Source organism: Anomaloglossus baeobatrachus, chromosome 11 (genome assembly GCF_048569485.1).
Source record: "Anomaloglossus baeobatrachus isolate aAnoBae1 chromosome 11, aAnoBae1.hap1, whole genome shotgun sequence".
Lineage (NCBI taxonomy): Eukaryota > Metazoa > Chordata > Amphibia > Anura > Aromobatidae > Anomaloglossus > Anomaloglossus baeobatrachus.
Genome location: NC_134363.1, coordinates 176,023,710 through 176,047,338, shown reverse-complemented (window position 1 = coordinate 176,047,338; position 23,629 = coordinate 176,023,710). Strand labels below are relative to the sequence as shown.

Below are 23,629 nucleotides of genomic sequence, written 5' to 3'. Positions count from 1 at the left end.
CTGAGAACCGCGCCGATGGTGTCTGCGCGCCGGCCGCATCGCTTAAATTTAGGCCCCGGCTTCGCCGGAGGCCTACTTTCGATTTCACTGCCCTCGTATGTCAATCATGCAGAGGGACAGTGCGGCTCTGCCCAGCGGCCGTTCGGCACAGGGGAGGGACACTCCTCTCTGAGTACATGTCCCCTCCCCTGTAAGTCTCCTTGGCCCTCCAGATCCCGCTCTCAGAGCAGGTCCCGCCCCCTCTCCTCGCTCCGGCGCCATTTTCTCAGCGTTTTTCTCTGGATCAGCGCTGGCTGCAGCATCCCTGCTAAGCTGCTTGGGGGTCCGGGCTGTGGGATCTGGAGGGCACACAAACGGTCTGGTAAGCCACAACCTCCGGTTGTGGACCTTCTTATATACTCTCTGGGGGTCATTCTGGCTGAACCCCCGGCTTGGGTAGAATCCTTCTCTAGGTCAATCTCCCAGTCTTTTGCCGACTCCATGGGACAGCTGTCCCGGACTTTGCTGAACATGCATCAGCCCCCTTCTCAGGGCGCCTCTGCTGCTAGGGCTCTCTCAGCGGAGCTCACAGAGGATTCTTCATCTGGTCCCAGACCCCGTCCTCCTAAAAGGAGACGCAGGGTCCCCTCTCCTTCCTCGTCCCGCGGCTCTGATTCAAGAGCTGACTCGCAGGACGAGGAGGATGCCTTTACTGGGGGCTCGGAGGCTACCTCCATGTGCCCCATTGATCTGTCCGAAAGTGACTCATATGTTAGTGATTTGATTGCGTCCATTAATTCTGTACTGGACCTCAATCCGCCAGTATCAGAGGAGCAACCCTCTCTGGCAGAAAAGCACCAGTTTACCTTGCCTAAGAGGACAAGGAGTGTGTTCTTTAACCACTCCAGTTTTCAGGCCACTGTGACCAAGCCTAGGGCCTGTCCTGACAAACGCTTCCCAAAGCGTGGTTCTGATGACCGTTTTCCCTTTCCACCTGAGGTGGTCAAGGAGTGGGCTCATTCACCAAAGGTAGACCCTCCGGTGTCTAGACTCTCAGCCCGGACCGTTGTATCAGTGGCTGATGGCACCTCTCTTAAGGATTCCACTGACCGCCAGGTTGACCTTCTGGCCAAATCTGTATATGAGGCGGCAGGGGCCTCGTTCTCCCCATCTTTTGCAGCAGCGTGGGCTCTCAAAGCCATCTCTGCTTCTCTAGAGGAGATGCATTCCCTCACCAGGGAATCTATGCCCGAAATGGTTACCTTAACTTCCCAAGCTTCAGCTTTTTCATCCTATGCCATGTCTGCCATGCTGGAGGCTTCTCACCGCACTGCGGTGGCTTTGGCTAATTCCCTCGCTATCCGCAGGATCTTGTGGCTTCGAGAGTGGAAGGCAGATGCTTCTTCAAAGAAGTACCTTGCTGGGCTCCCTTTTGCTGGATCCAGGCTATTCGGTGAACAACTGGATGAAATTATTAAGGAAGCTACTGGCGGGAACAGTACTTCCATGCCACAAACTAAACCTGCCCAGGGTAGGAACCAGTCGAGGTTTTGTTCCTTTCGTTCCTCCAACTGGTCATCCTCTAAGCCCTCGGCCTCGTCCACTAACTCAGCCAAGGACCAAAAACCCAACTGGCGCACAAAGGCGCGTCCACAAAAGACCGCAGGAGCTGCTGCCACTAAGGCAGCCTCCTCTTGACTATATGGCCGCGCCAGCAACGTCCTTAGTCGGTGGCAGGCTCTCCCACTTTGGCGACGTGTGGTTTCAACACGTCTCCGATCAGTGGGTGCGGGATATCATCTCCCACGGCTACAGGATAGAATTCTCTTCCAGCCCGCCAAACAGATTTTTTCTGTCAACTCCCCCCTGCTCCAAGGCCGCCGCCTTCTCTCAGGCCGTGGCATCCTTGCAGGCCAACGGAGTAATTGTACCGGTTCCCGCCCGGGAACGGTTCAGAGGTTTCTACTCAAATCTCTTCCTAGTCCCCAAAAAGGACGGTTCCTTCCGGCCCATCCTGGATCTCAAGTTTCTCAACAAGCATGTTCAGGTGCGGCATTTTCGCATGGAGTCTCTGCGATCAGTCATTGCCTCAATGACCCAAGGAAATTTCCTGGCATCCATCGACATCAGAGATGCCTATCTGCATGTGCCAATTGCAGTTTCACACCAGCGTTGGCTACGTTTTGCAATCGGAGAGGAATATTTACAATTCGTGGCTCTCCCCTTCGGGTTAGCCACGGCCCCTCGAGTATTCACCAAGGTCATGGCAGCAGTGGTTGCGGTTCTGCACCTCCAGGGGTTGGCAGTGATTCCTTACCTGGACGACCTTCTAGTCAAGGCTTCATCCAGCGCAGACTGTCAGCGGAGTGTCTCGCTCACTCTCGCCACTCTAGCCCAATTCGGGTGGCTTGTCAATCTGCCCAAATCCACTCTGACTCCGACCCAGAGGCTCACGTACCTAGGGATGCAGTTCGAGACTCTGCCGGCACTTGTGAAGCTGCCCTTAGTCAAACAGCAGTCCCTCCATCTGACGGTGCGCTCTCTGCTGAGGTCCCGCCGTCATTCCATCAGGCACCTAATGCAGGTGCTGGGTCAGATGGTGGCGTCAATGGAGGCTGTTCCCTTTGCCCAGTTCCATCTGCGCCCTCTGCAGCTGGACATTCTCCACTGTTGGGACAAGCGGACTTCCTCCTTGCACAGGCTAGTGGCTCTGTCGTCACAGACCATGGGCTCCCTTCAGTGGTGGCTTCGGCCCCTCTCTCTGTCTCAGGGACGCTCCTTCCTGGCCCCGTCCTGGGTGATCCTCACCACGGATGCCAGTCTATCCGGCTGGGGAGCGGTATGTCTCCACTACCGAGCACAGGGCACTTGGACTCCGTCCGAATCAGCCCTCTCGATCAATGTGCTGGAAACCAGAGCTGTGCTTCTAGCTCTCCTAGCCTTTCACCACCTTTTGGCGGGCAAGCACATCCGAGTCCAGTCAGACAACGCGACAGCGGTTGCCTACATCAATCACCAAGGCGGGACACGCAGCCGCCTGGCAATGTTGGAGGTTCAACGCATCCTTCATGGGACGGAGGACTCCAAGTCCACCATATCCGCAGTCCACATCCCAGGCGTGGAAAACTGGGAAGCAGATTATCTCAGCCGTCAAACCATGGACAGTGGCGAGTGGTCCCTGCATCCGGCAGTGTTTCAGTCAATCTGCCGCAAGTGGGGCACTCCGGAAGTGAATCTAATGGCATCCCGGCACAACAACAAGGTTCCGGTTTACGTGGCTCGCTCCCACGATCCTCAGGCCTTTGCAGCGGACGCTCTGGTTCAAGATTGGTCCCAGTTTCGTCTGTCCTACGTGTTTCCCCCTCTAGCTCTCTTGCCCAGAGTTCTGCGCAAGATCAGAATGGAGGGCCGTCGGGTCATCCTCATTGCTCCGGACTGGCCCAGGCGAGCTTGGTACCCAGACCTGCTCCATCTGTCCGTAGAGGTGCCGTGGCATCTTCCGGACCGTCCAGACCTTCTCTCACAAGGTCCGTTTTTCCGCCAGAATTCTGCGGCTCTCAGATTGACGGCGTGGCTCTTGAGTCCTGGATCTTGACGGCTTCTGGTATTCCTCCTGAAGTCATCTCCACTATGACTCGGGCTCGGAAGTCTTCCTCGGCCAAAATCTATCACAGGACCTGGAGAATTTTCCTGTCCTGGTGTCACTCTTCCGGCCATGCTCCTTGGCCTTTTTCCTTGCCGACCCTTCTGTCCTTTCTACAGTCCGGTCTGCAGCTAGGACTATCCCTCAATTCCCTCAAGGGACAAGTCTCGGCTCTGTCAGTGTTGTTCCAGTGGCGTATCGCCCGGCTGGCTCAGGTGCGCACCTTCATGCAGGGCGCGTCTCACATCATTTCGCCTTACCGGCGGCCCTTGGATCCCTGGGACCTCAATCTGGTCCTCACGGCCTTGCAGAAACCCCCCTTTGAGCCTCTTAGGGAGGTTTCTTTGTCTCGTCTTTCACAGAAAGTGGTCTTTCTAGTGGCCATAACTTCCCTCAGGAGAGTCTCTGATTTGGCTGCGCTCTCTTCGGAGTCACCTTTTTTGGTTTTTCATCAAGACAAGGTGGTTCTCCGTCCGACTCCGGACTTTCTCCCTAAGGTGGTTTCTCCTTTCCACCTTAACCAGGACATTTCCCTGCCTTCCTTTTGTCCGGCTCCTGTTCATCGCTTTGAAAAAGCGTTGCATACTCTGGATCTGGTGCGGGCGCTCCGGATCTATGTGTCTCGCACCGCTGTTCTTAGGCGGTGCACCTCTCTTTTTGTGCTAACCACAGGTCGGCGTAAGGGCCTCTCGGCTTCTAAGCCGACCTTAGCTCGTTGGATTAGGTCGGTCATATCCGATGCCTACCAGAGTACTCAAGTGCCTCCCCCGCCGGGGATCAAGGCACACTCGACCAGAGCTGTCGGTGCCTCTTGGGCTTTCAGGCACCAGGCTACGGCTCAGCAGGTCTGTCAGGCTGCCACTTGGACTAGTCTGCATACCTTTTCAAAGCACTACCAAGTGCATGCTCAGATGCGAGCTTGGGCAAACGCATCCTTCAGGCGGCTGTCGCCCATTTGTGAAGTTAGGCTCCGCCTACTTCTCATTTTTCTGTTTATTCCCACCCATGGACTGCTTTGAGACGTCCCAATGTCTGGGTCTCCCATAAGGAACGATGAAGAAAAAGAGAATTTTGTTTACTTACCGTAAATTCTTTTTCTTATAGTTCCGTATTGGGAGACCCAGCTCCCTCCCTGTTGCCTGTTGGCAGTTTCTTGTTCCGCGTGTTATCACCGGCTGTTGTCGTAGACAGAGGCTCCGGTTGTTCCGGTTCTTGCTCTGTCTTTACTTGTGGGTGGCTATTCTCCTTCAGCTTTTGCACTAAACTGGCTAGATCTGGTTATCCAGGGGGTGTATATGCTCAGAGGGAGGAGCTACACTTTTTAGTGTAGTACTTTGTGTGTCCTCCGGAGGCAGAAGCTATACACCCATTGTCTGGGTCTCCCAATACGGAACTATAAGAAAAAGAATTTACGGTAAGTAAACAAAATTCTCTTTTTTCCTCACATAGCATCCGTATGACATGCGAGCATCATGCGGGTGCTATATGAGTGTTTATGCATACCGCGTCAGACTGGCTACCGGAGGAATCTCCAGTAATACCAGACCTGGCCGCGGTTACCTGCACTGAACCCCGGAGCTGTCACCTGAGCTCCGGAGATCAGCCCGGCCTGTCTGCAGCTGTGCTGAACTGAACAGCAATCGCCGGGGAATCAATCACTCGGTGCTCGCTGTTCAGGCTGGAGCTCAGGTAACAGCTCCGGAGTTCAGTGCATGTAACCGCGGCCAGGCCTGGTATTACTGGAGATTCCTCCGGTAGCCAGTCTGACGCGGTATGCAAGTGTCAAGGATTCGTGTGACATGGGCATGCCATCTGTATGATATGCGCATGCCACCCAGATTCTGATTTTTTTCTCGCTCCCATAGGATTGCATTGGGGTGCGAGAGCTGAGACTCGGTGCAAATCGCAGCATGCTGCAATTTCACTGAGCGAGAGACGTGCCGTTAAACATTTAGAGGACACGGCCTCATTGATTAACACTGGTGCAAGTGTGATCCGATTTTCTATCTGATCGCACTCGCACATAGAAATTGCAAGTGGAGAAGAGCCCAAAGGCAGAGAAGTGGCTGCTGAGCTTAGTGTCACCAGTAGGTTGTACAGAGAGACAGGAAGAGTCACAGAAAGGCAGAGATGTGGCCACTGAGTTTCATGTCACAGAGTGTCACCAGCAATCTATACAGAGACACAAAGAGACTGGAAGAGTCACCGAAGGGCAGAGAAGTGGACACTGGGCTTAGAGCGTCACAGAGTGTCACCAGCAGGGTGTACAGAGATACAGAGAGACTGGAAGCATCACAGGAAGGCAGAGAAGTGGCCACTGAGCTTAGAGCGTCACAGAGTGTCACCAGCAGGTTGTACAGAGAGACTGGAAGAGTCACCGAAAGGCAGAGAAGTGGCCACTGAGCATAGAGTGTCACAGAGTGTCACCAGCAGGTTGTAACAGATACAGAGAGACTGGAAGAGTCACAGAAAGGCAGAGATGTGGCCACTGAGCTTAGTGTCACAGAGTGTCACCAGCAGGTTGTAACAGATACAGAGAGACTGGAAGAGTCACAGAAAGGCAGAGATATGGCCACTGAGTTTTGTGTCACAGAGTGTCACCAGCAATCTATACAGAGACACAAAGAGACTGGAAGAGTCACCGAAAGGCGGAGAAGTGAACACTGAGCTTAGAGCGTCACAGAGTGTCACCAGCAGGTTGTACAGAGAGACTGGAAGCATCACAGGAAGGCAGAGAAGTGGCCACTGAGGTTAGTGTCACAGAGTGTCACCAGCAGGTTGTACAGAGATACAGAGACTGGAAGAGTCACAGAAAGGCAGAGAAATGGCTGTTGAGCTTACAGCGTCACAGAGTGTCACCAGCAGGTTGTAACAGATACACAGAGACTGGAAGAGTCACAGAAAGGCGAGAAATGGCCGCTGAGCTTAGTGTCACAGAGTGTCACCAGCAGGTTGTTACAGAGAGCCTGGAAGAGCCACAGAAAGGCAGAGAAGTGGACATCCTCTGACCATATCCCAATCTGATGACCGCTTCATTCTGAACAATGCCCTTCAGAACCGGATGATGAATGCCGCACACCTCCAAGCACATTTAAGGGAGGCGAGAAGCACTAAGTATCACTGCTGAAAAGAGGAATATCCTACTTGTGACTAATACAGTAAATATTTTCTTCCTGGTTATTTGCCTTTTCTGCAGGATTTACTGAACTTTATCTAAGGCTTATTAGTAAATGAGATTTCTTTGAATTTGGGATGGAATCATGTTTTTGCTTGAGGCTGCATTGCCAAAAACTATAATTGACAAAGGTGTAACATGACGCTCCAGAGCCGAACTATCACATGCTCATTATATGTATGTCTTCTGTGCAAACCAAGCACAGGTGCTGAGTGCAAAACTGTTCAGTGCACCTTCCCAATGAAAAGCTCCAGCATTGAACTAGACATCGCAGGAATAATTAAACATATTTGTTATAAAAATATACATTTTCCAGGATAAAGCACTGGCAGTGCACATTGAGCAGCCTTACCACATACCCACGCGTTTCGCAAGAAGCCTTCATCACGGTCTCTTAAGAAAAGTGTGTAAAAAAGCAGCAAAAAAAGTGATGACGATCATTGGTTAGGTCTGGCGACGGCAGGATGGCGCTATTTCAGAACCGTGTATTGGCGTTTACTGGCAGGAGGAGAGGGGCAACGTATCCAATGTTTCACCGGTTTCCTTGCTGTGTGTTCTATCACATCCAGAGAATAAAAGGCTGTGAACATTTTATTGTTTGTATGCTGGTAGCAGAATCACTGCACAATCTCTAGAACAAGAAGGCAATAAACAAAGAACATTCATATATTGGTCACAGGCGTAAAGGTGAATTCTGCTCCTACCATGTGACTTTACCAGTCCTGATGATATATATATATATATATATATATATATATATATATATATATCCCTGCAGTCAGTGCCACCAGAAAATCCTTATAAACAGTTTGTGCCAGAAAGTGTCTAAAGAAAGATTATCCCCCAGATAATGGCGGTTTCAGCATCCCCAGAAACAGCAGAAGCCCCATATACATTGTCTTCCGGTGTGTCCTAAATAAGCAGGACCAGCCGGAGGGGCACAACCAGCGGAAGGGGTAGTACCAGAGGCAGGGGCAGGACCAGCAGAAGGGGTAGGACCAGAGGCAGGGGCAGGACCAGCAGAAGGGGCAGGACCAGCCGGAGAGGCAGGACCAACAGAAGGGGTAGGACCAGAGGCAGGGGCAGGACCAGCAGGAGGGGTAGAACCATCTGGAGGGGCAGGATCAGCAGAAGGGTCAGGAGCAGCAGGAAGGGCAGAACCAGCCAGAGGGGCAAGGCCAGCAGGAGGGTCAGAACCAGCCAGTGGGACAGGACCAGCAGGAGGGGTAGTACCAGCCAGAAGGCAGGAGGAGCAGTACCAGCAGGAAGGTCAGTACCAGCAGGAGCGGTAGAACCAGCTAAAAGGACAGTACCAGCAGGAGGGGTAGAACCAGCCAAAAGGGCAGTACCAGCAGGAGGGGTAGAACTAGCCAAGGGGCAGTACCAGCTGGAGGGGCAGGACAAGCAGGAGGGATAGAACCAGCCAAAAGGGTAGTACCAGCAGGAGGGGCAGGACCAGCAGGAGGGATAGAACCAGCCAAAGGGGCAGTACCAGCAGGAGGGGTAGAACTAGCCAAAGTGGCAGTACCAGCTGGAGGGGTAGAACTAGCCAAAGGGTCAGTACCAGCAGGAGGGGTAGAACTAGCCAAAGGGGCAGTACCAGCAGGAGGGGTAGAACTAGCCAAAGGGGCAGTACCAGCAGGAGGGGTAGAACTAGCCAAAGGGGCAGTACCAGCCAAAAGGGTAGTACCAGCAGGAGGGATAGAACCAGCCAAAGGGGCAGTACCAGCAGGAGGGGTAGAACTAGCCAAAGTGGCAGTACCAGCTGGAGGGGTAGAACTAGCCAAAGGGGCAGTACCAGCAGGAGGGGTAGAACTAGCCAAAGGGGCAGTACCAGCAGGAGGGGTAGAACTAGCCAAAGGGGCAGTATCAGCAGGAGGGGTAGAACTAGCCAAAGGGGCAGTACCAGCCAAAAGGGTAGTACCAGCAGGAGGGATAGAACCAGCCAAAGGGGCAGTACCAGCAGGAGGGGTAGAACTAGCCAAAGTGGCAGTACCAGCAGGAGGGGTAGAACTAGCCAAAGGGGCAGTACCAGCAGGAGGGGTAGAACTAGCCAAAGGGGCAGTACCAGCAGGAGGGGTAGAACTAGCCAAAGGGGCAGTACCAGCAGGAGGGGTAGAACTAGCCAAAGGGGCAGTACCAGCAAGAGGGGTAGTACCAGCACGAGGGTCTATACCAGCAGAAGCGGTGGAACCAGCTAAAGGGGAAGTACCAGCAGGACCAGCAGGAGGGGCACTACCAGCAGAGGGGGCAATACCAGCAGGAGGGGTAGTACCAGCAGGAGGGGCAGGACAAGCATGAGGGGCAGTATCAGCCGAAGGAGCAGTACCAGCTGGAGGGGCAGGACAAGCATGAGGGGCAGTACCAGCAGGAGGGGTAGAACCAGCCGAAGGAGCAGTACCAGCTGGAGGGGCAGAGCCAGCAAGAAGGGCACGACCAGCAAGAGGGGCAGTACCAGCAGGAGGGGCATTACCACTAGAGGGGGCAGTACCAGCAGGAGGAGCAGTACCAAGAGTTGATGCATTCAATGGATTTGGGTTTGCGCTTCTGTCACTGCATTCAATATGTAAAGGACTGAGGAAGACCCCCAGACCTGGGTTCGAGCAGTAGTGTGCATGCGCGTCAGCGGCTCCACTCAAATCCGGTTGCAAAAAAATACTTCAACCGTCTCAAAGATGAAAGCAGGGTGGAAGATATGCTACGTTTTTGTAGCATTTTTATTTTTGCTGCATTTTGGATGAATAAAACTAACTTTATTAAACATGTACTGTAGACAAATCGCATGTAATCTGCACCAACAAAAAGCAGCAAAACCTGCATTTTGAACACAACGGTTTGGCTGCAGAAAAAACCCTGCGTGTGAACATAGCCTAACTCCTAAATCTAGAAGTATGTGTCCAAACACAGAACAACGTGCTCATATTATTGTCACCATATATTCCAAAGGGAAGAAATGTATCCAAACCAAGTGTTACAGTCAATGATACAAAGTGACAATAATGTAACTCTTTTGATTCTGACTTTGTTATTCAGGATTCTGGAGGATTTTGTGCCGAGCTTCCGTCCTCCTTACAAGAAACAATACCTTTGATATCTTAAGAGCTGAGTCACCGGAAAGGCTTTTTCACCTTCCCATGCACCTTGTTGTGTCAGAACACGTGGATTTTCTAATCACATCAGTAAATAAAAATCTTTTTGTGTCTTAATCTAGAATTTTTCTTGCCAATATCCAGTCGTGGAAAAAAACAAGATTCATCCAGACAATGTATTATTCAAGTCAATTACTTAAAAATTCTTAAGAAATTAATGTACATCAGTCTGGGAATCCTTCCAAGAAAACACGACCATGTGTATTGTGAAACCTCAGATAAATTATATAAGATTATGTTTCTTTTTAGGTTAATAAAGTGGTTTTAGCTCCGTCATTTATCTGCGTCGCTGACACAGCAGTTTTTACCCCTTTCTTTGCGCCCCTTGGTTCAAATTTTTGTAAAAATACCCCAAAAAATAAATGTATCACCATTTCTGGATCACTTGAGGGTAATAGTCTGACTGATTATCAGAGAAGGGCAATAAAAAGGAATCAGAGTCCGACAAGAGGCGGCAATAAAACCACCGGAGGAAGGGAATGTTGTTCTTCGAGCTTCCGCTAATGATGTACATTGTTTCCAAAATTACATATAAAGCCGATCAGTGGCGTTACTAGAGTTTGATGGGCCCCGATGCAAAGTTTGGACCTGGGCCACCCCACGTACACCGACACTTGGGTAACGGGATAAGGACACTGACACTTGGGGTACAGGATAATGACGCTGACACTTGGCTCTTACCCACAGCACCCAGATTTCCCATGATCTGAAATCCCTCTATCAGCACCCAGCTTTCCTATGTTCTGATATTCATCTTGTCCTCGGCACCCAGCTTTCCCATGCTCTGCTATACATCATTCCCTCAGCACCCAGCTTTCCCATATCAGAGCATGGCAAAGCTGGGTGCTGAGGGAAAGAGCCTTTTTCCCTCAGCACAAAATGCTCCCATCCCATGCTTGTATCTTTGTCCCCCTTCGTATATACACTACAGTTCAAAAGTTTAGGGTCACTTGGATATTTCCTTATTTTTAAAAGAAAAGCACATTTTTTTTTCAATGACGCTAACATTAAATTAAACAGAAATCCCCTCTATACATTGTTAATGTGGTAAATGACTATTCTAGCTTCAAACGTCTGTTTTTTAATGCAATATCTACATAGGTGTATAGAGGCCCATATCCAACAACCACCACTCCAGTGTCTGTGTTAGAAGGCTAATGGATGTTTAGAAATCCCTTGAAAACACTTGTGTAAGTATGTTAGCACAGCTGAAAACAGTTTTGCTGATTAGAGAAGCTATAAAACTGACCTTCCTTTGAGCTAGTTGAGAATCTGGAGCATTACATTTGTTGGTTCCATTAAACTCTCAAAATGGCCAGAAAAAGAGAACTTTCATGTGAAACTCGACAGTCTTGTTCTTAGAAATGAAGGATATTCCATGCAAGAAATTGCCAAGAAACTGAAGATTTCCTACAACGGTGTGTACTACTCCCTTCAGAGGAGAGCACAAACAGGCTGTAACCAGAGTAGAGAGAAGTGGGAGGCCGCGCTGCACAACTGAGCAACAAGACAAGGACATTAGAGTCTCTAGTGTGAGAAATCAACGCCTCACAGGTCCTCAACTGGCAGCTTCATTAAATAGTACCCGTAAAAACGCCAGCGTCAATGTCTACAGTGAAAAGGCGACTCCGGGATGCCGGCCTTCAGGGCAGAGTGGCAAAGAAAAAGCCATATCTGAGACTGGCTAATAAAAGGAAAAGATTAATATGGGCAAAAGAACACAGACATTGGACAGAGGAAGATTGGAAAAAAGTGTTATGGACAGACGAATCGAAGTTTGAGGTGTTTGTATCACAAAGAAGAACATTTGTGAGGCGCAGAACAACTGAAGAGATGCTGGAAGAGTGCCTGACGCCATCTGTCAAGCATGGTGGAGGCAATGTGATGGTCTGGGGTTGCTTTGGTGCTGGTAAAGTGGGAGATTTGTACAAGATAAAAGGGATTTTGAATAATGAAGGCTATCACTCCATTTTACAACGCCATGCCATACCCTGTGGACAGCGCTTGATTGGAGCCAATTTCATCCTACAACAGGACAATGACCTCCAAATTATGCATGAACTTTTAGGGAAGAAGCAGCAGCTGGTATTCTATCTGTAATGGAGTGGCAGCCCAGTCACCAGATCTCAACCCTATAGAGCTGTTGTGGGAGCAGCTTGACCATATGGTACCACAAAGTGCCCATCAACCCAATCCAACTTGTGGGAGGGGGAAGCACGGGGCGAAATATCTCCAGATACCTCCGCAAATTAACAGCTAGAATGCCAAAGGTCTGCAAAGCTGGAATTGCTGCAAAGGAGCATTCTGTGCCGAAAGCAAAGTGTGAAGGAGAAAATCATTATTTCAAGTAAAAATCATTATTTCTAACCTCGTCACTGTCTGGACGATATTTTGTATTCATTATGCAACTCATTTCATAAATAAAAGTAGGATTTTCCATAGAAAACGCAAAATTGTCTGGGTGACCCCAAACTTTTGAACTGTAGTGTATAAGGCTTTTTTCCTGCAGCTTGACCAATAGTAAATAATATGCACCCTTGGAAGGAATCCAACTGATCTGGCTATAGGATGTTTCACGTTCCCTAAATAAAAGTGGTCTTCTTCCACTTTTGATCATAGCTCTTTGGTGGGTGTGGATAATTTTGCATGCATGCAGATAATTGACTCATAATTTGGCTACAGACGATTAAGGATTGTGCACCCCTTGGAGTGTAGCCCCAAATCACCTCTTTCCCCATAGCATTTATTACCCTGGTTCTTACCTTTGGCTGATATCTTTATGTTGAAATTAGTAAATAAGAAGATCACTATCATCTTCGTGTCATATATGGATAATAACCCTTTTACAAAGAAAAGCAATAAAATAAAAGCGTGGGACTGTTGCACATTGGCCCTATAATGTTTATGAATGTTAAACATGCTGCCAGTAAAATGACGCGTCGAGATTGCCTCAAATTACTTTTATACTTTTATATTCAAAAAGGGAAAATTAAAAAAAAGAGTTGGAATTGTTACTAAATTAAGGAGTAAAAGAATTCTTAATCAGCCAGAAAATGTACAAAACACCAATAATGACCACGTTCCCAAAATACACAAACTACGCCTCTGGGGTTCTTCATTGTATTAGGGCGTCGATTATGGTATTTTTTTTATGGGATGCACCCTAAAATTAGACCCAACCAAGGTTTACACTGCAAAAAAATGTATGCCCAACCCACTGGCCATCTGTCACTCCTCCCCTATCTTATCTAACATGTAATGTACCGCTGCTCTTGCCCAACCGCTAAGTGGTGCTGGCCGCTACATGGTCCTGTGGCGCCCCTGAGGGTTCAGTTGCTACAGAGGTATTGCACCTCAGCCTGAGGTGTGATACCCCATTCCCTGGTAAGAAGGAGCACATACATCGTTACACACAAACGCTCTTAGTATAGACACACCACTTCAGGCCATGGTTAGGGCGAGATTGCTCTTTAGGGAGAGCACAGTCCCAGAGCTAGGCTGGAGGTGGGGTTAGTTAGTGGTGAGTGGACACTTAGAACGGAGTGCAGAACGAAGTAGGAAGCGGAGGAGAGAGGTCCTGGAGCCGGAGGAACTCATTCTAGGACAAGGAGGAAGAAAGAAGGGGTCCTAGAGCAACGGGAAGCGAGAGACCCACCCGTGGGCTCGCATCCACAGCCGACTGACCGGTGTGGAGGGATTTGGCCGCAAAGGAGACCGTCCCCTAGACTAGTGGAGAGCAACCAGACTCAGCTAGCAAAACCGGAGGTTGAGGTAACTTCATGTGCCGAAGCCACAACCACACACAAATCCACTGAAAAGGTGACCACAGAGGGCCAGGGGATTAGGCAGAAGAGCCTCCCAAAGCAGGGTCCGCGGACACCGGCTCAGGCCACTGTGTGAGGTGCAGGGCGGGAGGGCGAAGCCAGCGCTGGAAGACGATCAGGAAAGGGACACAGGAACGTACACCGGTCTTGTGCCTCTGAATTACCTGGGGATCGGCTGGATCCCGTCACTCAGGACTCAGCACTCCCAGGGCAGCATTTGACCGGCCGGCCGTGATAATCTGGAACTGACAACTGTGAGTAAAAGAACTAATGACTGCATCCCGCTGTGTCCTGGACTCATTGCCTGCGCCGCCAGCCCCGCGCTGTCCCAACATTTCACTGGCTAATAACTGGCTACGGTTGCCCTGGGGCCCAGCTCCACCTGAGGAGAACTGTACCATCATTGCTGCTACACCATCTGCCCCAGCGGTCCCATCTAGCAGCATCGGCCATACCTGGCCGAATGCCATACCTGGCCGAATACCACAAGGTGGCGTCACGATTCATCATTCCCGTATATTAAATTATTATTAATGACACCACCAGGATCACGGAGTCTCCCAAGACGAGAACTGCGTCCTGGTTCTGAGTGTCCCCCAGACGGCCCTGGTGGGGTGTGTAAGTCCCAGCTCTGCTACATCGGGGACCCCTACTTCACTATCAGCTGTAATGTAATCAAATAAATAGCATTATCATAACAACACAAATCGCATAAAATAGTAGGGGGGGACGCGACCACCTCCCACACGTCAGCCAGCGTTTTTAGCATTGTCAGAGCTGTCCTCAGGGTACGAGCAGCAGTGCCAGAAAACAGAAGACGACGTCGTGTCAGGTCGGGATATTACACACCGGGTATTAGGGTTTTTTTGGTTCACTTGGTGTTTGATAAACTTCGGAATTCTGGTGAAAATACAATCTGCTTCCTGGAATGACAAAATAGAAACCTTTGATCTTATTGTATATTTGTGCCAAATTCTTTTTCCTGAGAAAGGCTGGTTCAGCCCACACAATACCATAATCTTATAAATACAGTGCCGGGCGGTTCTCTACCTGCAGAGGTGCAAGGAGCAGTTTCCAGACTTGGAGACGTCTCAGCTGAATTGTAAGTTTCTATGAATTGCTTTTAAGCCGGAGTTTAGGCCGAGACTTAAGTGAAACTTTTTGTAGCAGAATGTTCAAATTTTAGATACCAATTTTGCATTGCAGTCCAAAAGGTTCATATCCCTTAAAGGGGTTGTTCAGCTTTGTGATATTGATCATCCAACCTTAAGATGGATCGTCAATATCACATAGGTGGGGTCGGACCCCCAGCACTCCATTTTCAGTGTCGGTGCTGGACAGATGTAGTCAGTAAATGGAGCCGAACTGCACAGCGCCATACACCGCACAGTGGCCATTGTGGAGAACTGCAGCTCAGCTCGTATTCGTGGTTTGGCACGTGGCCAATATCCACAGTTTTACTTTACATTATTTTAGATTGTTCTGTGGATGCATGAGTTTGCATCCGTAGCAGAAAAGTTGCAAAATTTTGCTGCAAATACCCCTTACAACAAATTTTGGGACTTTTTTGGGGCTTTTGGACCCCAAGAACTGGCATAGAGGGAATGGAAATTTCACCTAATGTATTAATTTCAACTGAAGCTGTAATTTTTTTAGTTTCCCTCCATCGCCATTACCCAGGCTTACCCTTTAGTGGGAGGGGCTTGACTAAGCACCCGCTGAGGAGCAGAAAGCTAGGTGCCACTCTCAGGGCAGTGACTGGGACTGTGGCAGCTGAACGGTGCAAGGGTAAAGGACAGGTGGACACAGTCACAGACAAGACAGACACTGGCAAGACAAACGGCAGGACATGAGGCACAGTCTGAATGGGGAATGGCTGGACAGTCAGGACGACAGGTGCAGGACAAAAGGTGGTACCAGGGAACAGACAAGACAGGTCCAAGGAGACAGACACAGCGGAGTAGAACTAGTGCATGCAGGACTGGTCCTGGAGGCTGGGACCGGAGCAGACAGGCAGAATCAGCAAACAGCTATGATGGGAGGAGCCTTAGATACCTGGTGCCTCCAAGTAATAGGCTGGGGACACCTTAGCAAAGTGTGCCTGCTTTCTCTTAAAGGGACAGGAAGCGTGGACTTGTGCCCCCTAAGCTGCAGACCAGGAAACCCCATGCCGCAAGAGCAGGACCTGGAGCCTAGGCAGGAACTAGAGGCCGACACAGACATGGGCATCTACAGGCGGGTGAGCCGGGGACTGAGCCACATATGGGCAGAAACAAAGGGATGCAGAGGACCACACGACACGTGGGTGACCAAGGGGGCAGGGGGGGGGGTTAAATGATGAGTTGGCACATGGCGCTGGGATGCTGCGGAGTGATGGTGCACTAGGCAAGGTGGTGCTACAGCCTCTCTGCTTTTTGTTTCCTCTTTCTTCTCTGCTCTCCTTTCTTTCCTCCATCTCCTCTCTGCTTTATATCTCTTTCTCCTTTCTCTTTCTTTCCTCCATCTCCTCTCTGCTTTGCCTCTTCTTTCTTCTCTGCTCTCCTTTCTCTTCTCCATCTCCTCTCTGCTTTATACCTCCTCTATCTTCTCTGCTCTCCTTTCTCTTTCTCTCCTCCATCTCCTCTCTGATTTCTGTCTCCTCTTTCTTCTCTGCTCTCCTTTCTTTCTCTTCTCCATCTCCTCTCTGCTTTATACCTCCTCTATCTTCTCTGCTCTCCTTTCTTTCTCTTCTCCATCTCCTCTCTGCTTTATACCTCCTCTATCTTCTCTGCTCTCCTTTCTCTTTCTCTCCTCCATCTCCTCTTTCTTCTCTACTCTCCTTTCTCTCCTCCATCTCCTCTCTGCTTTCTGTCTCCTCTTTCTTCTCTGCTCTCCTTTCTCTTTCTCTTCTCCATCTCCTCTCTGCTTTATACCTCCTCTATCTTCTCTGCTCTCCTTTTTCTTTCTTTCCTCCATCTCCTCTCTGCTTTATATCTCCTCTTTCTTCTCTGCTCTCCTTTCTTTCTCTCCTCCATCTCCTCTCTGCTTTCTGTCTCCTTTCTTCTCTGCTCTCCTTTCTCTTTCTCTTCTCCATTTCCTCTCTGCTTTATACCTCCTCTATCTTCTCTGCTCTCCTTTCTCTTTTTCTCCTCCATCTCCTCTCTGCTTTATATCTCCTCTTTCTTCTCTGCTCTCCTTTCTTTCTCTCCTCCATCTCCTCTCTGCTTTCTGTCTCTTCTTTCTTCTCTGCTCTCCTTTCTCTCCTCCATCTCCTCTCTGCTTTCTGCCTCTTCTTTCTTCTCTGCTCTCCTTTCTCTCCTCCATCTCCTCTCTGCTTTATATCTCCTCTTTCTTCTCTCCTCCATCTCCTCTCTGCTTTATATCTCCTCTTTCTTCTCTGCTCTCCTTTCTCTTTCTCTCCTCCATCTCCTCTCTGCTTTCTGTCTCTTCTTTCTTCTCTGCTCTCCTTTCTCTCCTCCATCTCCTCTCTGCTTTATATCTCCTCTTTCTTCTCTCCTCCATCTCCTCTCTGCTTTCTGTCTCCTCTTTCTTCTCTGCTCTCCTTTCTTTCTCTTCTCCATCTCCTCTCTGCTTTATACCTCCTCTATCTTCTCTGCTCTCCTTTCTCTTTCTCGCCTCCATCTCCTCTCTGCTTTATATCTCCTCTTTCTTCTCTGCTCTCCTTTCTTTCTCTCCTCCATCTCCTCTCTGCTTTATATCTCCTCTTTCTTCTCTGCTCTCCTTTCTTTCTCTCCTCCATCTCCTCTCTGCTTTATATCTCCTCTTTCTTCTCTGCTCTCCTTTCTTTCTCTCCTCCATCTCCTCTCTGCTTTATATCTCCTCTTTCTTCTCTGCTCTCCTTTCTTTCTCTCCTCCATCTCCTCTTTGCTTTCTGTCTCCTCTTTCTTCTCTGCTCTCCTTTCTCTCCTCCATCTCCTCTCTGCTGCCTGTCTCCTCTTTCTTCTCTGCTCTCCTTTCTTTCTCTCCTCCATCTCCTCTCTGCTTTCTGTCTCTTCTTTCTTCTCTGCTCTCCTTTCTTTCTCTCCTCCATCTCCTCTCTGCTTTATATCTTCTCTTTCTTCTCTGCTCTCCTTTCTTTCTCTCCTCCGTCTCCTCTCTGCTGCCTGTCTCTTCTTCTCTGCTCTTTTCTTTCTCTCCTCTCTGCTTTTTGTCTCCTTTCTTCTCTGCTTTCCTTTCTCTCCTCTCTACCTCCATCTCCTCTCATTCCTTTCTCTGTAACGTTCTCTCTCCTCTTTTCTCCTCTCTACTTTCTGTGAACTATATCCTGCCCTTTTCTCCCCTCTCATTTCTATTTATCACCTCTCCCACTATCTTCTGTTCTGCACTCCTCCTTTCTCTCCTTTCTTATTTTTCTCCTTTCTCTCTATACTCTTCCTCTACTTATGTTCACTCATTCCTCTTTTCTTCTCTTTTAATTCTCTCACTCATCTTTCTCTCCATCTACTTCATTCTCTTCCTCCTCTCCTCTGTTTCTCACTTCTTTCTCACTTCTGATTTCCTCCTTCTCTCCTGTCTCTTCCCCTCTCCTATCTCCCATTCCTTTTTCCATCCTCTCTCATTTTCATCTCCTGTTTCTTTCTCTCCATCTTCTCAATCTTCTTTTTCCTCTCCATTTCTCTTTCATCCCTACTGTTTTCTCCTTTTTTTCTTTCCTTTCTCCCAGCTGTCTATCATCTTCTTATCTTCGCTAATCTCATTTTTTCTCTCTTCTCTGATTTTCTTTCTTCTCTCTTTGCTCTCCTTTACTTTATCTTTTCTCATTTCCCCCATCTCTACTCCTTTCCTTCTCCTTTATCTCTCATTCCTCTCTTTACAGTCTATTTTTCTCCTTTCTCTCACTCTCCCTTCACTTTTCTTACATCTCGCTGTTCTTTGATCTTTCTGTATATTATTTCCTCTTTTTCTTTCATTATTTCCGTTCCCTCCTTTCAAACCTTCTCCCCTTTCTTTGTTCTCACTGTTTTCTTTCCAAAGCGTCTCTACCCTCTTCTCACTCTTACCATTTTCTCTATTTCTCTCCTCTTCTTTTTCTCGCTCTCTTTTTTTAATCCCTCTGTTCTTTAGTCTCTCCTCCTGCTCATCTTTTTCATTAACTGCTCTACTCCCCCATCTCGCTTTGTTCTCTCCTTTAACTCTTTCGATTCTATATTTTCTCTTTTTTCTTCCCTTCTTTGCTTTATCTCCCTCCTTTCTCCTGTGTTCTCTCTTTCCATTCTCTCTACTCTCTTTTTTTCCCCTATTCTTCATTCTATTTTCTTCCAATCTCCCCACTTTTTTTCTCCCTTTCTTCCCCCTAGTTCTCTCTTTCCATTCCTTCCCCTTTTTCATTCTTTCTTTCCTCTTTCCCTCACTCTTTTCTTCTTTTCTTTTTCTCTCTCTTTTCTCCTTAGTTTCCTCTTTCCATTCCCTCACCTACTTTTCATTCTCTTTCCCCTCTCCTTTTGCTCTTCCTGCTTTTATTTTTGTAACTCTCCTCCCCTTACTTCACTGTTTACATTCCATCCCCTATTTTTCATTCTTTCTTTCCTCTTTCTTTCTTTTTTTTCTCCCTCTCTTCTCCTTAGTTCTCTCTTTCCATTTCCTCCTCTATTTTTCCTTCTCTTTGCTCTTTCTTTCTTTTTTTCTTAATCTGTTCTCCTTAGTTCTCTCTTTCCATTCCCTCCTCTATTTTTCATTCTTTCTTTCCTTTCTCTCTTTTTTTTCTCCCTCTCTTCCCTTAGTTCTCTTTCCATTCCCTCCTCTATTTTTCATTCTTTCTTTCCTTTCTCTCTCTTTTTTTTCTCCCTCTCTTCCCCTTAGTTCTCTTTCCATTCCCGCCTCTATTTTTCATTCTTTCTTTCCTTTCTCTCTCTTTTTTCTCCCCCTCTCTTCCCCTTAGTTCTCTTTCCATTCCCGCCTCTATTTTTCATTCTTTCTTTCCTTTCTCTCTCCTTTTTCTCCCTTTCTCCTCCTTAGTTCTCACTTTCCATTCCCTTCTCTATTTTTCATTCTTTCTTTCCTTTCTCTTTCCTTTTTCTCCCTCTCTTCCCCTTAGTTTTCACTTTCCATTTCCTCCTCTATTTTCCATTTCTTCCTCTTTCTCTCACTCTTTTTCTCCCTCTCTTGCCCTTAGTTCTCTCTTTCCATTCTCTCTGCTATTTTTCATTCTTTCCTCTTTCTCTCACTCTTTTTCTCCCTCTCTTGTCCTTAGTTCTCACTTTCCATTCCCTCCTCTATTTTTCATTCTTTCTTTCCTTTCTCTCTCCTTTTTCTCCCTGTCTTCCCCTTACTTCTCACTTTACATTCCCTCCTCTATTTGTCATTCTTTCCTCTTTCTCTCACTTTTTTTCTCCCTCTCTTGTCCTTAGTTTTCACTTTACATACCCTCCTCTATTTTTCATTCTTTCTTTCCTTTTTCTCTTTTTTCTCCCTCTTTTCCCCTTAGTTCTCACTTTCCATTCCCTCCTCTATTTTTAATTCTATCTCTTTTATTCTCCCTCTCTTCCCCATAGTTTTCACTTTCCATTCCCTCCTCTATTTTTCATTCTTTCTTTCCTTTCTCTCACTCTTTTTCTCCCTCTCTTTTCCTTAGTTTTCACTTTCCATTCCCTCCTCTATTTTTCATTCTTTCCTCTTTCTCTCACTCTTTTTCTCCCTCTCTTTTCCTTAGTTTTCACTTTCCATTCCCTCCTCTATTTTTCATTCTTTCCTCTTTCTCTCTTTTTATTTTCTCCCTTTCTTCCCCTTAGTTCTCTCTTTCCATTCCCTCCCCTATTTTCCATTTCTTCTTCTTTCTTTCTTCTTTTCTCCCTTTCTTCCCCTTAGTTCTCACTTTACATTTCCTCCTCTATTTTCCATTTCTTCCTCTTTCTTTCTTCTTTTCTCCCTCTTTTCCCCTTAGTTCTCACTTTACATTCCCTCCTCTATTTTCCATTTCTTCTTCTTTCTTTCTTCTTTTCTCCCTCTCTTCCCCTTAGTTCTCACTTTACATTTCCTCCTCTATTTTCCATTTCTTCCTCTTTCTTTCTTCTTTTCTCCCTCTCTTCCCCTTAGTTCTCACTTTACATTCCCTCCTCTATTTTTCATTCTTCTTTCCTTTTTGTCTTTCTCTTGTATTCACCTTTCCGTAATTCTGACCATTCTACCATTACAGACTAATCAGCCCAACATTACACTATTTTTTATTTTACTGCAGCTTCCTCAGTTAATATACGTTATTCTTTTTTTTTTTTTTTTTTTTTTTTAGATAATACATTGACCCATTCCTCAGAGCTGTCCTCCATTACCTGTTCTTGTGATGGATCCATGTAACATTTGGGCTGCAGAGTGTTTACCAACATTTCGAGAACTCTGCCTGCAAAGCTGTGAAAATCCGAGAGATAACAGAATCTATACGATGTATCACGGCACCACCTTCAACTTAGCAAAGAAGATCATCAGGAACGGATTCATAGCCTCCCCCGACGGCATGCTGGGCAAAGGGGTCTATGTGACCCGAGACATAAATAAGGCTAAGAAATACCCGTTAAACAACGATCCCACAAAGGTTGTTTTGAAGTTGAGGGTGAATGTTGGCAAAGTAAAAAAAATTGACCATCAGGGCCACCCATTACAGAAGACGTGGCATCATAATGGCTATAACAGTGCCTGGGTGCCACCGCTCTGCGGTATGAATCCTAGCGGCCAGGAGGAAGATTGTATCCACAATCCGAACAGAATTAAAGTGGTGGACATTGTCTGCGGAAACCATGATCTTGTTTGTAAACTGAAGCATATACTCAGCGATTACCGTTGCTGACCGCAGCTTTATATTACTCGGCACAATCATATAGATATGGAAAAGGAATGACTTCAGCCTCAAATCTACTCAAATTTAGCTATTTTTTTGAGTTTCAAATCAAGTAAATGAATTACCTGAGCTAATCTCTATTTTTTAAGGCAAATAATTTTACATAATAAAAATAAAATAATAATAAAAATAATAATATTGTCATTGTTTGTTGTCACCATAAGTTCTGTAATCTAAGCACCTTTGCTATATAAGGATAAGTGTATATTATCTTTTATAGGAGTCATTAAAGGGGTAGTCCAGGCTATGATACTGAAGACCTCTCAGGAGGATAAGTAATCGATATCACATGGTAATGGTCTGACACCTGGCACCCCTCCTGATCAGGTATTATACCAGGTCCTGCAGATACTGCAAGTCCACAGTATATGCAGCTGGGGTGAGTATCACACATTGTGTAGTGCTGGCTCTTGATGCTACAGTTCAGCTCCTATTGACTTTAATGTAACAAGAAGAATAGTCACTGGACAATGTACAGGACTGTAGTGTTTCTAGGATGTGCAGGACCTGGAAATAGTTGAATGATGGGGATAATAGGTATCAAATGACCACCGATTTGGTATTGATGGAGTTTCCTGGAGAACTCCTTTGCGGTCACATAATTTGTACATATTTGGACTCCATGAGACATCACACAGAAACTTATTACTCACAGTGCTGGGCTTCTTCCCCAGGAGGAATTAGTTTTTCTTTGGGGCATGATTTTTTTTCTAGCAAAGCTAAGGGACCACTATGGGGTCCAATGTGGCCCCAAAATATGCTAAAATCTTCATGGCAGCCATAGAGCAGAGATCTTTTTATATCTCTATCTCTGGTGCTGTTTGCTGCAATGCATCAAATCATTGAATGGGTATTCCTGGAGAACTCCTTTACGGTCACATAATTTGTACATATTTGGACTCCCATGAGACATCACACAGAAACATATTACTCACCGTGCTGGGCTTCTTCCCCAGGAGGAATTAGTTTTTCTTTGGGGGATGATTTTTTTCTAGCAAAGCTAAGGGACCACCATGGGGTCCAATGTGGCCCCAAAATATGCTAACATCTTCATGGCAGCCATAGAGCAGAGATATTTTTATATCTCTAGACTCTGGTGCTATGTTTACTGCAATGTATCAAATCACTGAATTGGTATTCCTGGAGAACTCCTTTGCGGTCACATAATTTGTACATATTTGGACTCCATGAGACATCACACAGAAACTTATTACTCACAGTACTGGGCTTCTTCCCCAGGAGGAATTAGTTTTATTTTGGGGGATGATTTTTTTTCTAGCAAAGCTAAGGAACCACCATGGGGTCCAATGTGGCCCCAAAATATGCTAAAATCTTCATGACAGCCATAGATCAGAGATCTTTTTATATCTCTAGTTTCTGGTGCTGTTTGATGCAATGTATCAAATCACTGAATTGGTATTCCTGGAGAACTCCTTTGCGGTCACATAATTTGTACATATTTGGACTCCATCAGACATCACAAAGAAACTTTCTACTCACAGTGCTGGGTTTATTCCTCAGGAAAAAATTATTTCTTCTTTAGGAATGATTTTTTTCCAGCAAAACTAGGGGACCGCCATGGACTCCAATGTATCCCCAACATAAGCTAAAATCTTCATGGCAACCATAGAGCAGATATCTTTTTATATTTCTAATCTTTGGTGCTATGTTCACTGCTGGCTTCAGTACAGAGATTATATTTTTTTTCTGGTATTAATTGGTATGAGAAAAGAACTGAAGAAGTTCCATGTGGACGTTAATAATAGAATACCTGAGATTCATTCCATACTCACTTGTTTGCAGGTTGAGATCTAATTTTCTATGTAGCAGGCAATTAGTAGAAATCCGATCAACGGACTACAAGAATATTCTGGTATAAGAATAACAGTCCTTACTTCCAAGGAGCCAATTGTTATGTGTGAAAAGGATAGTGAGTGATCTTGATAGGAGGGTAGAGTAAAAGAGATGTGTCCTACTTGGTCCCCTCAAAAATGTGAACTTTTCACCCCTTAAACTATTCATACTTAATAA

General features: G+C 47.0%; 1 long non-coding RNA gene across 1 annotated transcript; it reads left to right on the top strand.

Annotated features, from left to right (window-relative positions):
* Nucleotides 1–14,797: 14,797 nt before the first annotated feature.
* Nucleotides 14,798–21,742, top strand: LOC142256072 (uncharacterized). Its single transcript, XR_012727478.1, has 2 exons — nucleotides 14,798–14,872; nucleotides 20,996–21,742. It is a non-coding gene; the product is annotated as an uncharacterized LOC142256072 (long non-coding RNA).
* The last annotated feature ends 1,887 nt before the right edge of the window (nucleotides 21,743–23,629 follow it).